The sequence below is a fragment of the Nerophis lumbriciformis genome, linkage group LG10 (genome assembly GCF_033978685.3).
Source record: "Nerophis lumbriciformis linkage group LG10, RoL_Nlum_v2.1, whole genome shotgun sequence".
NCBI lineage: Eukaryota > Metazoa > Chordata > Actinopteri > Syngnathiformes > Syngnathidae > Nerophis > Nerophis lumbriciformis.
Window position 1 is genome coordinate 42,426,153 of NC_084557.2, and position 13,166 is coordinate 42,439,318.

At 33.9% G+C, this 13,166-nt stretch overlaps 1 protein-coding gene across 4 annotated transcripts in view; it reads right to left on the minus strand.

Moving 5' to 3' along the window:
• The window catches only part of LOC133612299 (voltage-gated delayed rectifier potassium channel KCNH4-like), a 306,771-nt gene that overhangs the window by 155,733 nt on the left and 137,872 nt on the right, over positions 1 to 13,166 (minus strand). The window lies entirely within an intron of this gene.

The following is a 13,166-nucleotide window of genomic DNA, read 5'->3' on the forward strand; positions in this document are numbered from 1 at the left end:
CTTAGCCGCTTACGTGCAGTGATTTCTCCAGATTCTCTGAACCTTTTGATGATATTACGGACTGTAGATGGTGAAATCCCTAAATTCCTGGTTGAGAAATGTTGTTCTTAAACAATTTGCTCACGCATTTGTTGACAAAGTGGTGACCCTCGCCTTGTTTGTGAATGACTGAGCACTTCATGGAAGCTGCTTTTATACCCAATCATGGCACCCACCTGATCCCAATTAGCCTGTACACCTGTGGGATGTTCCAAATAAGTGTTTGATGAGCATTCCTCAACTTTCTCAGTCTTTTTTGCCACTTGTGCCAGCTTTTTTAAAACATGTTGCAGGCATCAAATTCCAAATGCGCTCATTTTGCAAAAAATAACAATGTTTACCAGTTCAAACATCTTTGCAGTCTATTCAATTGAATATAAGTTGAAAAGGATTTGCAAATCATTGTATTCTGTTTTTGTTTACCATTTACACACTGTGCCAACTTCACTGGTGTTGGGGTTTGTATGTCTTCTAAAAAATATTTTGACAAAAAAAAAAAAATGAAAGCATATGCAAGCCAAAACAAAATGTCAGACCACTGTGCTAAGGTAGCATTTGTGCTTACAACACGTCTTTACTATACCCAACTTTGTTCCCTTAAAGAGCCCCACTCATGCCCTGAAAATATGCCTAAAAATAAAATCAGATTTTTTTCACAAAAAATCCATATACAATTTTTTCTCCCTACATTTTAAAGAAACCAATGAAAAACAAGTTTTGTTTTTATTTGATCAAAAACTATTCGTTTGAAATTACACTTATTCTTAGCAAAATTCTAATGTGTACAATGTTGTTCTTTTTAAACCAGATATAAATTGTACTTTTTATGTAATCGTTTTCAAAGAACTATGTCAAGAGCTTCTTCTGGGAGGCAATACTTCTGCGTGAATAAAATACTTCTGTAAACAAACATGCAGCATTAGACATAGCATGCAAATAAATAAACTCCAATAAATCAATAAAAACGTGTCAGTAAACATTAAATAGTCATTCAAATCAATTAGATCAATAAAGTGCAAACTTAAAACTTCTGTTTTGAATAAAATAACTACAGTAAATACAAATGTAGTATTGTAAATTGTATACAAGTAAATAAGTAAAACATTGCGATGACTATATAGTAAGTGGATACAATAAATAATCAAGTAAAACATTGAGATGACGATATAGTAAGTGGATAAAATAAATCAAGTAAAACATTGAGATGACAATATAGTAAGTGGATAAAATAAATAATCAAGTAAAACAAAATAAATAAAGTTTGATGATTGAGATGACTATATAGTAAGTGGATAAAATAAATAATCAAGTAAAACATTGAGATGACGATATAGTAAGTGGATAAAATAAATAAAGTACAACATTGAGATGACGATATAGTAAGTGGATAAAAGAAATAATCAAGTAAAACATAAAATAAATAAAGTTTGATGATTGAGATGACTATATAGTAAGTGGATAAAAGAAATAATCAAGTAAAACATTGAGATGACGATTTAGTAAGTGGATAAAATAAATCAAGTAAAACATTGAGATGACTATATAGTAAGTGGATAAAATAAATCAAGTAAAACATTCAGATGACGATATAGTAAGTGGATAAAATAAATAATCAAGTAAAACATAAAATAAATAAAGTTTGATGATTGAGATGACTATATAGTAAGTGGATAAAATAAATAATCAAGTAAAACATAAAATAAATAAAAGTTTGATGATTGAGATGACTATATATAGTAAGTGGATAAAATAAATCAAGTAAAACATTGAGATGACTATATAGTAAGTGGATAAAATAAATAATCAAGTAAAACATTCAGATGACAATATAGTAAGTGGATAAAATAAATCAAGTAAAACATTCAGATGACGATATAGTAAGTGGATAAAATAAATAATCAAGTAAAACATAAAATAAATAAAGTTTGATGATTGAGATGACTATATAGTAAGTGGATAAAATAAATAATCAAGTAAAACATAAAATAAATAAAGTTTGATGATTGAGATGACTATATAGTAAGTGGATAAAATAAATAATCAAGTAAAACATAAAATAAATAAAAGTTTGATGATTGAGATGACTATATATAGTAAGTGGATAAAATAAATCAAGTAAAACATTGAGATGACTATATAGTAAGTGGATAAAATAAATAATCAAGTAAAACATTCAGATGACAATATAGTAAGTGGATAAAATAAATAATCAAGTAAAACATTCAGATGACGATATAGTAAGTGGATAAAATAAATAATCAAGTAAAACATAAAATAAATAAAGTTTGATGATTGAGATGACTATATAGTAAGTGGATAAAATAAATAATCAAGTAAAACATAAAATAAATAAAGTTTGATGATTGAGATGACTATATAGTAAGTGGATAAAATAAATAATCAAGTAAAACATAAAATAAATAAAGTTTGATGATTGAGATGACTATATAGTAAGTGGATAAAATAAATAATCAAGTAAAACAAAATAAATAAAGTTTGATGATTGAGATGACTATATAGTAAGTGGATAAAATAAATAATCAAGTAAAACATTGAGATGACGACATAGTAAGTGGATAAAATAAATAAAGTAAAACATTGAGATGACGATATAGTAAGAGGATAAAATAAATAATCAAGTAAAACATAAAATAAATAAAGTTTGATGATTGAGATGACTATATAGTAAGTGGATAAAAGAAATAATCAAGTAAAACATAAAATAAATAAAAGTTTGATGATTGAGATGACTATATATAGTAAGTGGATGAAATAAATAATCAAGTAAAACATTGAGATGACGATATAGTAAGTGGATAAAATAAATCAAGTAAAACATTGAGATGACTATATAGTAAGTGGATAAAATAAATAATCAAGTAAAACATTTAGATGACGATATGGTAAGTGGATAAAATAAATAATCAAGTAAAACATAAAATAAATAAAGTTTGATGATTGAGATGACTATATAGTAAATGGATAAAAGAAATAATCAAGTAAAACATAAAATAAATAAAGTTTGATGATTGAGATGACTATATAGTAAGTGAATAAAATAAATAATCAAGTAAAACATAAAATAAATAAAGTTTGATGATTGAGATGACTATATAGTAAGTGGATGAAATAAATAATCAAGTAAAACATTGAGATGTCGATATAGTAAGTGGATAAAATAAATCAAGTAAAACATTGAGATGACTATATAGTAAGTGGATGAAATAAATAATCATGTAAAACATTCAGATGACGATATAGTAAGTGGATAAAATAAATAATCAAGTAAAACATTGAAATTACTATATAGTAAGTAGATAAAATCTAAAATATGTGGGCTCTGTACCGAGGATGTCGTTGTGGCTTGTGCAGCCCTTTGAGACACTTGTGATTTAGGGCTATATAAATAAACATTGATTGATTGATTGATGATAAAATAAATAACCCAATAAAACATTGAAATTACTATATAGTAAGTAGATAAAATAAATAACCCAATAAAACATTGAAATGACTATATAGTAAGTAGATCAAATAAATAACCCAATAAAACATTGAAATGACTATATAGTAAGTAGATCAAATAAATAACCCAATAAAACATTGAAATGACTATATAGTAAGTAGATAAAATAAATAACCCAATAAAACATTGAAATTACTATATAGTAAGTAGATAAAATAAATAACCCAATAAAACATTGAAATTACTATATAGTAAGTAGATAAAATAAATAACCCAATAAAACATTGAAATGACTATATAGTAAGTAGATAAGATAAATAACCCAATAAAACATTGAAATGACTATACAGTAAGTAGATAAAATAAATAACCCAATAAAACATTGAAATGACTATACGTAAGTGGATAAACGCAGGCTTTTCCCTGAAGTGTTTACTAATGTTAGAGACAATGTACACATGGAATAATTAACTGGGGTATAATTCCATGAGCGTTTTGCATCCTATGACAGTTCCACGCTGGAAATCACTGAGAGCGGCCCATTCTTACACAAATGTTCGTAGAAACAGTCTCCATGCCTAAATGCTTGATTTTATACACCTGTGGCCGGGCCAATTGATTAGGAGACCTGATTCTCATCATTAGGATGAGTGGCCAAATACTTTTGGTAATATAGTGTATGATGTTCTTCAAAAACAAGGACAAGAAGGTGCAGTGTTTTATTATACTGTGACAACACCAACTACTGGCCTGGCAGCATATTTCTATGTGTCCATGTTGTTTTGCCAATATTCTTGTGTGTAAAAAGAAAAAAAAGAATATTCCCAGTAAAAAAAAAACTCCAAATGATAAATATAGCCTAGACACCTGAGGATCCAAGGGTCTACATATAGATACTGTAGCGCGGCGAAGGCATTTGCTTCACTTTCCTGGCGCTGCACTGCAAAAAGTCAGTGTTCAAAAACAAGAAAAAAAAAAAAAAAAAGAGGGGTATTTTATTTGAACTAAGCAAAATTATCTGCCAAAAGAACAAGAAAATTTGGCTTGTCAAGACTTTCCAAAACAAGTAAAAGTAGCGAACTTCAATTAACCCAAAAATACCTTAAAATAAGTATATTCTCACTAATAACAAGTGCACTTTTCTTGGTAGAAAAAAAAGACAATTTTGCTCAATATGTTGAAAAATATTCTTAAATGAAGTAAATGCTAGTGCCATTATCTTGACATAATGATATGCGCTCGGCATTACATTTCTTGATTCTTAATTGTAATTTTAAAGAATTCATCTGAATCTGCATGAACTATTTCTGTTCTAAATTGTTAGAAATGTCACATGTTAAATGTTTAAATATTAACTGTCAGTTTACTGTACTGTGCCAACTGTACTACTATATGAGTACCGTATTTTTCGGAGTATAAGTCGCACCGGAGTATAAGTCGCACCTGCTGAAAATGCATAATAAAGAAGGAAAAAAACATATAAGTCGAACTGAAACCCGGCCAAACTATGAAAAAAACGGCGACTTATAGTCCGAAAAATACGGTACATATTTTCTATTGTTTCATTGAAAATAAAACAGCAAAGTCCATTTGGCTGTCATCTGTTTTAATTATGAGACACAATTGTGTCAAAGTCATGATTTTTTTTTTTTCATGCTTTAAATAAAAAATGATTACTTTAAAAAAGTAGTTTTATACTTGTGAGTGTTGATGACACAGCTTTGCAACAGTTGATATTCTAGTTTCAAGCATGTTTTACTCAATATAGGTCATCAAATCTCAGCAACAAGCTGTAATATCTTACTGAGATCATTTAAGACCAAAACACTTAAAACAAGTAAAACACTAACATAAAATCTGCTTAGTGAGAAGAATTATCTTATCAGACAGAAAATAAGTAAATATCACCCTTATTTGAGATATTTAATCTTACTTAGATTTCAGTTTTTGCAGTGTGACCTCCATCCAGAAAGAACTCGACAACAGGCAGAGGGTGTGAACACAGCTGCTGGACTCAAGAATCATCTCACATCACCAGTCCAGCCTCCTCCCTCTTTTCCTCCTCCACAAAACCAAACATTTGATGTGAGAACATAAAAGCTGTTGTGATTTATTACGACAGCGCTGCCTTTTTACCCCTTTATAGCCAGTTTTTGTCCGGGTCCTCAACATCACACGGACCATTTCTCCGGTTATTACAGCTGCGGTGGAAATCCTCTCCCCCTCCCTCCCACGCCTGAAGCCAAGCGTGTCAAGTTAAAGAAGTGCGACGCCAGTGAAGAGCGAGCATGAGAGTGACTCTTGTCTCTCCTGACGCCACCTTACCTTGCCCATCATCACCAAGTTTCAACGTTGTATTTGTGTTGTAGAATATTGGTTGGGAATTGACCAAAATTCAATGGTCAGATCAATGTCAAAACCCAACATTGATTAAAGGTCGTCAAAAAGCATATTGTTTCAACGTTGTATTTGTGTTGTAGAATATTGGTTGGGAAATCACCAAAATTCAATGGTCAAATCAACGTCACAACCTGACATTGATTAAATGTTGTCAAAAAGTATGTTGTTTCAACGTTGTATTTGTGTTGTAGAATATTGGTTGGGAAATGACCCAAATTCAATGGTCAGATCAATGTCAAAACCCAACATTGATTAAACGTCGTCAAAAAGCATGTTGTTTCAACGTTGTATTTGTGTTGTAGAATATTGGTTGGAAAATGACCAAATGTCAATAATCAAATCAACGTCAGAACCCAACGTCGTCAAAAAGCATGTTGTTTCAACATTGTATTTGTGTTGTACAATATTGGGAAATGACCAAAATTCAATGGTCAAATCAATGTCAGAACCCAACATTGTCTAAACATCGTTAAAAAGCATGTTTCAACATTGTATTTGTGTTGTTGAATATTGGTTGGAAAATGACCAAAATTCAATGGTCAAATCAACGTCACAACCTGACATTGATTAAACGTTGTTAAAAAGCATGTTGTTTCAACGTTGTATTTGTGTTGTAGAATATTGGTTGGGAAATGACCAAAATTCAATGGTCAAATCAACGTCACAACCTGACATTGATTAAAGTTGTCAAAAAGCATGTTGTTTCAATGTTGTGTTTGTGTTGTAGAATATTGGTTGGGAAATTACCAATTTTCAATGGTCAGATCAATGTCAGAACTCAACATTGATTAAATGTTGTCAAAAAGCATTTTGTTTCAACGTTGTATTTGTGTTGTAGAATATTGGTTGGGAAATGACCAAAATTCAATGGTCAAATCAACGTCACAACCTGACATTGATTAAAGTTGTCAAAAAGCATGCTGTTTCAACGTTGTATTTGTGTTGTAGAATATTGGTTGGAAATTTACCAAATTTCAATGGTCAGATCAATGTCAGAAGCCAACATTGATTAAACGTCGTCAAAAAGCATGTTTCAACATTGCATTTGTATTGTTGAATATTGGTTGGAAAATGACTAAAAGTCAATGGTCAAATCAATGTCAGAACCCAACATTGTCTAAACGTCGTTAAAAAGCATGTTTCAACATTGTATTTGTGTTGTAGAATATTGGTTGGGAAATGACCAAAATTCAATGGTCAAATCAACGTCACAACCTGACATTGATTAAAGTTGTCAAAAAGCATGTTGTTTCAACGTTGTGTTTGTGTTGTAGAATATTGGTTGGGAAATTACCAATTTTCAATGGTCAGATCAATGTCAGAACTCAACATTGATTAAATGTTGTCAAAAAGCATTTTGTTTCAACGTTGTATTTGTGTTGTAGAATATTGGTTGGGAAATGACCAATTTTCAATGGTCAAATCAACGTCACAACCTGACATTGATTAAACGTTGTTAAAAAGCATGCTGTTTCAACGTTGTATTTGTGTTGTAGAATATTGGTTGGAAATTTACCAAATTTCAATGGTCAGATCAATGTCAGAAGCCAACATTGATTAAACGTCGTCAAAAAGCATGTTTCAACATTGCATTTGTATTGTTGAATATTGGTTGGAAAATGACTAAAAGTCAATGGTCAAATCAATGTCAGAACCCAACATTGTCTAAACGTCGTTAAAAAGCATGTTGTTTCAACATTGTATTTGTGTTGTTGAATATTGGTTGGAAAATGACCAAAATGCAATGGTCAAATCAACGTCACAACCTGACATTGATTAAACGTTGTTAAAAAGCATGTTGTTTCAACGTTGTATTTGTGTTGTAGGATATTGGTTGGAAATTTACCAAATTTCAATGGTCAGATCAATGTCAGAACCCAACATTGATTAAACGTCATCAAAAAGCATGTGGTTTCAACATTGTATTTGTGTTGTTGAATATTGGTTGGAAAATGACCAAATGTCAATAATCAAATCAACGTCAGAACCCAACGTCGTCAAAAAGCATGTTGTTTCAACGTTGTATTTGTGTTGTACGATATTGGGAAATGACCAAATTTTAATGGTCAGATCAATTATAAGCATTTACTTCATCCAACCCCTTTTCAAGCCTTGCATAAATGTCTCTGCCAAAATGTAAAAAAAAAAATGTGTGTTTTTGTACTGTGTAGGTTTGAAATAAATAAATAAATTCAATCTTTAAAAACGTTTGGGGGGTGCGGGGAAGGCGTGGTTAGTGGAGGAGTATATTTACAGCTAGAATTCACCAAGTCAAGTATTTCATATATATATATATATATATATATATATATATATATATATACTGTATATATAAGAAATACTTGACTTTCAGTCAATTCTAGCTATATATATATTATATATATATTTTATATATATATATATATATATATATATATATATATATATATATATATATATATATATATATATATATAAATAAGAGAAATACTTGAATTTCAGTGTTCATTTATTTACACATATACACACACATAACACTCATCTACTCATTGTTGAGTTAAGGGTTGAATTGTCCATCCTTGTTCTATTCTCTGTCACTATTTTTCGAACCATGCTGAACATGATGATGCATTCTGTGTGGCACGCACAAAAGTGCTTTCATCAAATGCACTAGATGGCAGTATTGTCCTGTTTAAGAGTGTCACAACATTGCTGTTTACGGCAGACGAACTGCTTTACGGTATACAAAAACGTGACTGCTGTTGTTGTGTGTTGTTACCGAAGTTAATGAAACTGCCTAACAATAAACCCACATAAAAAACCAAGAACTCGCCCTCCATCATTCTACAGTTATAACGTTATTGGGCAGGTATGCTGTTTATGTTGTGGGCCTGAATTCCGGGAGATTTTCGGGAGAAAATTTGTCCCGGGAGGTTTTCGGGAGAGGCGCTGAATTTCGGGAGTGTCCCAGAAAATCCGGGAGGGTTGGCAAGTATGCCTAATGTTGATCTAGAGATTTAAAACTTGAATAATAATACAAATAATAATACTGAATAATGACACATTTTTAATATTTTTTTTACCAAAACCCTTTGGGGTCCACGGTATCAAGCCTAAGTGGAGGCCTGAATGTATATTTTTCATACATATATTGTATTGGTTTTTAAAATAAAAAATATCCAAAAAAAAACCCAAAAAAACCTCATAACCCAATATTTATTAAACGTCGTCAAAAATCATGTTGTTTCATTGTTAGGACCTAATTCCACAGTTCTCAATGTTGTTTTAATGTCTAGTAAAGTGGCTTAAAAGTTGCCACAACTTGAAAAGAAAAAAAGACAATTTCAAGCAATAAAATATAGATAGATGTACAAAAATATATCCTGATTTTAAAAATAAAATAAACTATTGAGTAACAGAGTCTTATTTTGTCTATTTTTTTTTTTAGATGTATTTGAAATAGGGACAGATACAGAAACATAGATATCAGAAACAGTTATCCAATGTATGCATCATAGTGTTTGTCGCCAAAGCTAATTTTCAACACTTGTCCCCAACAACAACAACAATACAGATCTACACAGCCACGTCATTGTCGCCTGGGCCCAACGTTCCCTCTAAGGCAGGGGGGCCCACACTTTATCTGCAGGCCAGCTACTTTTCAATTGACCAAGTCGAGGGGATCTACCTCATTTACCGGTATATATATAATTTATATTTATTTATTTATAAAAGATACATTTTTGTTAAGAAGTTAAAGGTGTTTAATGATAATACAAGCATGTTTAACACATATACAGTTGTGATCAAAAGTTTACATACACTTGTAAAGAACATAATGTCATGGCTGTCTTGAGTTTCCAATCATTTCTACAACTCTTATTTTTTTGTGATAGAGTGATTGGAGCACATACTTGTTGGTCACAAAAAACATTAATGTAGTTTGGTTCTTTTATGAATTTATTATGGGTCTACTGAAAATGTGAGCAAATGTGCTGGGTCAAAAGTATACATACAGCAATGTTAATATTTGCTTACATGTCCCTTGGCAAGTTTCACTGCAATAAGGCGCTTTTGGTAGCCATCCACAAGCTTCCGCTTGAATTAATTTTCATCTGACCACAGAACTTTCCTCCAGGAAGTCTTATCTTTGTCCATGTGATGTCAGATGAAACAAAAATTGAGCTGTTTAGCCACAATACCCAGCAATATGTTTAGAGGAGAAAAGGTGAGGCCTTTAATCCCAGGAACACATCCTACCATCAAGCATGGTGGTGGTAGTATTATGCTCTGGGCCTGTTTTGCTGCCAATATACTGGTGCTTTACAGAGAGTAAATGGGACAATGAAAAAGTAGGATTACATCATGGCGGAGCTGAAGACGAGTTTCTTGAGATGGACACATTCTCACTACTTTTCTTTTGTCGAGCACAAAGAAAAGAACATTATAGTTAAATGTAAGTTGTGTCTTGGATCAAAGATCCCATCTACTGCCCAAAACAGCAATTCAAATTTGCTGAAACAGCTACAAAAGCAACATGATTCGACGAAGCTAGTAAAGAGAGACACAGACTCCGCTGCCACTTCACCTCTACCTCCACCTAAGGATTTTAACGGAGGCACTGCTCACCAGGACAACATTGATAGAGCCATTGCAGCGTATGTGCTTGAAGACACGCAGGCTATTTCAACAGTGGAGTCACCCGCTTTCAGGCAGCTAATTAGCATGATACCGGCGTCAAACAGCAAATGGCACGGAAAACATTTTCCACGTACCTGGACAGTGAGTACATAAACATGGAAAGCAAGCTAAAGAAAACTCTCCACACTCTGCCTCTGCTCATCATTCATCACTGAAGGTACACATACTCTGTCAATTCTCTTATATACTCTTTCATTCTAGACTTCTAGAGTGTTTGATTATCACATCACTCTAAATGTATAGACCAGGCCTGGGCAATTATTTTGACTCGGGGGCCAAATTTAGATAATAAAATGTGTCTGGGGGCCGTATATCTATTTTTAAGAACACTAATACAAAACCTCACAATAATGTCTGATTGAATGCTAAAAACATTATGACAGACTGCCTGAAAAAACGGAATGGAATTGTACATTTTTTTGACTGAATGAGACACCCAGAATGTACATGAAAATAAAGAATGTGGGATTTACAATATTAACTATGAACAATAAAACACTGAATATTTACAACATATGAGCGTCACACCCCCTCTCCCCTTACAATCAAGCGAAACGCAACAGAAATGCAGCAAACACAGCGAAATATGAACGCAAAAGGTAAAATAAAAAAAAACACCTACAATCTGATATATGTGATATATAACTAAGCTTTAGAACTTTGTTGTAAAAATCTCCTTACCGCGTCTGTCCCTGATACCCCTATTTCAGGCTCTAGAAACACTCTGTGGAAACGCTCCCCACCAACACTGCTTGGTGCCTCGTCTGAGCTGCTGTGACTTACATTACCATAGTAACTAATTAGATGACCATAGTAACTAGTATATCATGCCAAAGCGCAGATTCCAACCATTGAAAGACTTAGTATAGTTCAGGGGTCGGCAACCTTTACCAGTCAAAGAGCCATTTTGACCAGTTTCACAAATTAAAGAAAACAATGGGAGCCACAAAAAATTTTGGAAATTTAAAATGAAATAACACTGCATACAAAGTTGTTTTTTTTTGCTTTGTGCTATGTATAAACCAAGGGTCTCAGACACGCAGCCCACACTTTAATATGAATATTGAATGTTAGTGCGGCCCGCGGGTTTTATATGAATGGCGCTTGGCAGCGTCATGCGTGCCGTGATGGTACAGCATTTAGCACACACTACAACCAGCGTGCCTGATCAGCCACACGTTGTATGAGGCTTCTGCTTGCTCACGTAGGTGACAGCAAGGCATACTTGGTCAACAACCACACAGGTTACACTGACGGTGGCGGTATAAAAAAAACGTTAACACTCTTAATAATGCGCCACACTGTGAACCCACACCAAACAAGAATGACAAACACATTTCGGGAGAACATCTGCACCGTAACACAACATAAACACAACAGAACAAATACCCAGAATCCCATGCAGCCCTAACTCTTCCGGGCTACATTATACACCCCCGCTACCAAACCCCGCCCACCTCAACCGACGCACAGAGGGGGGGGGGGTTGATATGTGAGGGAGCAGGGTTGGGGTGGGAGCGGGATTTGGTGGTAGCAGGGGTGTATAATGTAGCCCGGAAGAGTTAGGGCTGCATGGGATTCTGGGTATTTGTTCTGTTGTGTTTATGTTGTGTTAAGGTAAGGGGACGGCGTGGCGCAGTGGAAGAGTGGCCGTGCGCGACCCGAGGGTCCCTGGTTCAATCCCCACCTAGTACCAACCTCGTCACGTCCGTTGTGTCCTGAGCAAGACACTTCACCCTTGCTCCTGATGGGTGCTGGTTAGCGCCTTGCATGGCAGCTCCCTCCATCAGTGTGTGAATGTGTGTGTGAATGGGTAAATGTGGAAGTAGTGTCAAAGCGCTTTGAGTACCTTGAAGGTAGAAAAGCGCTATACAAGTACAACCCATTTAAGGTGCAGATGTTCTCCCGAAATGTGTTTGTCATTCTTGCTTGGTTTTGGTTCAAAGTGTGACGCATTATTAGTAAGAGTGTTAAAGTTGTTTTATATGGCCACCATCAGTGTAACCTGTGTGGCTGTTGAGCAAGTATGCCTTGCTGTCACATATGTGTGCAAGCAGAAGATGCATATTGTATAACAAGTGGTTGGGCTGGCACGCTGTTAATACAGATTGTAGAGGGCCCAAATACTGTACCATTGTGGCACGCCCTTATTATAATTGTAAGGGTGAAAATCGGAGAATATTAATCTCGGAAGTTTTCCGCGAAAGACATTGAAATTCAGGAGTCTCGTCGGCAAGTAAGCAGCTGAGCCGCATCAGAGTGATCAAAGAGCCGCATGCGTCTCCGGAGCCGCGGGTTGCCGACCCCTGGTATAGTTGAAGACTTACGGTCATTAGAAAACATCACTGCACATCATGATGGCAGCTACACTTTACATCTTAAACATCTAAAACATTTTTATTTGGGAATGTCCGGCGGGCCAGGTTAAAAAGCTTAACGGGCCGCATGTGGCCCCAGGGCCTTAATTTTCCCAGGACTGGTATAGACTATAAAGTTCAGAAACATAAAGAGGGATGCTGATGCCCATCTTTCCTTATCTCTAAACTAAAACTGGGGAAATGCATAGAGTATTCTGGGCTTC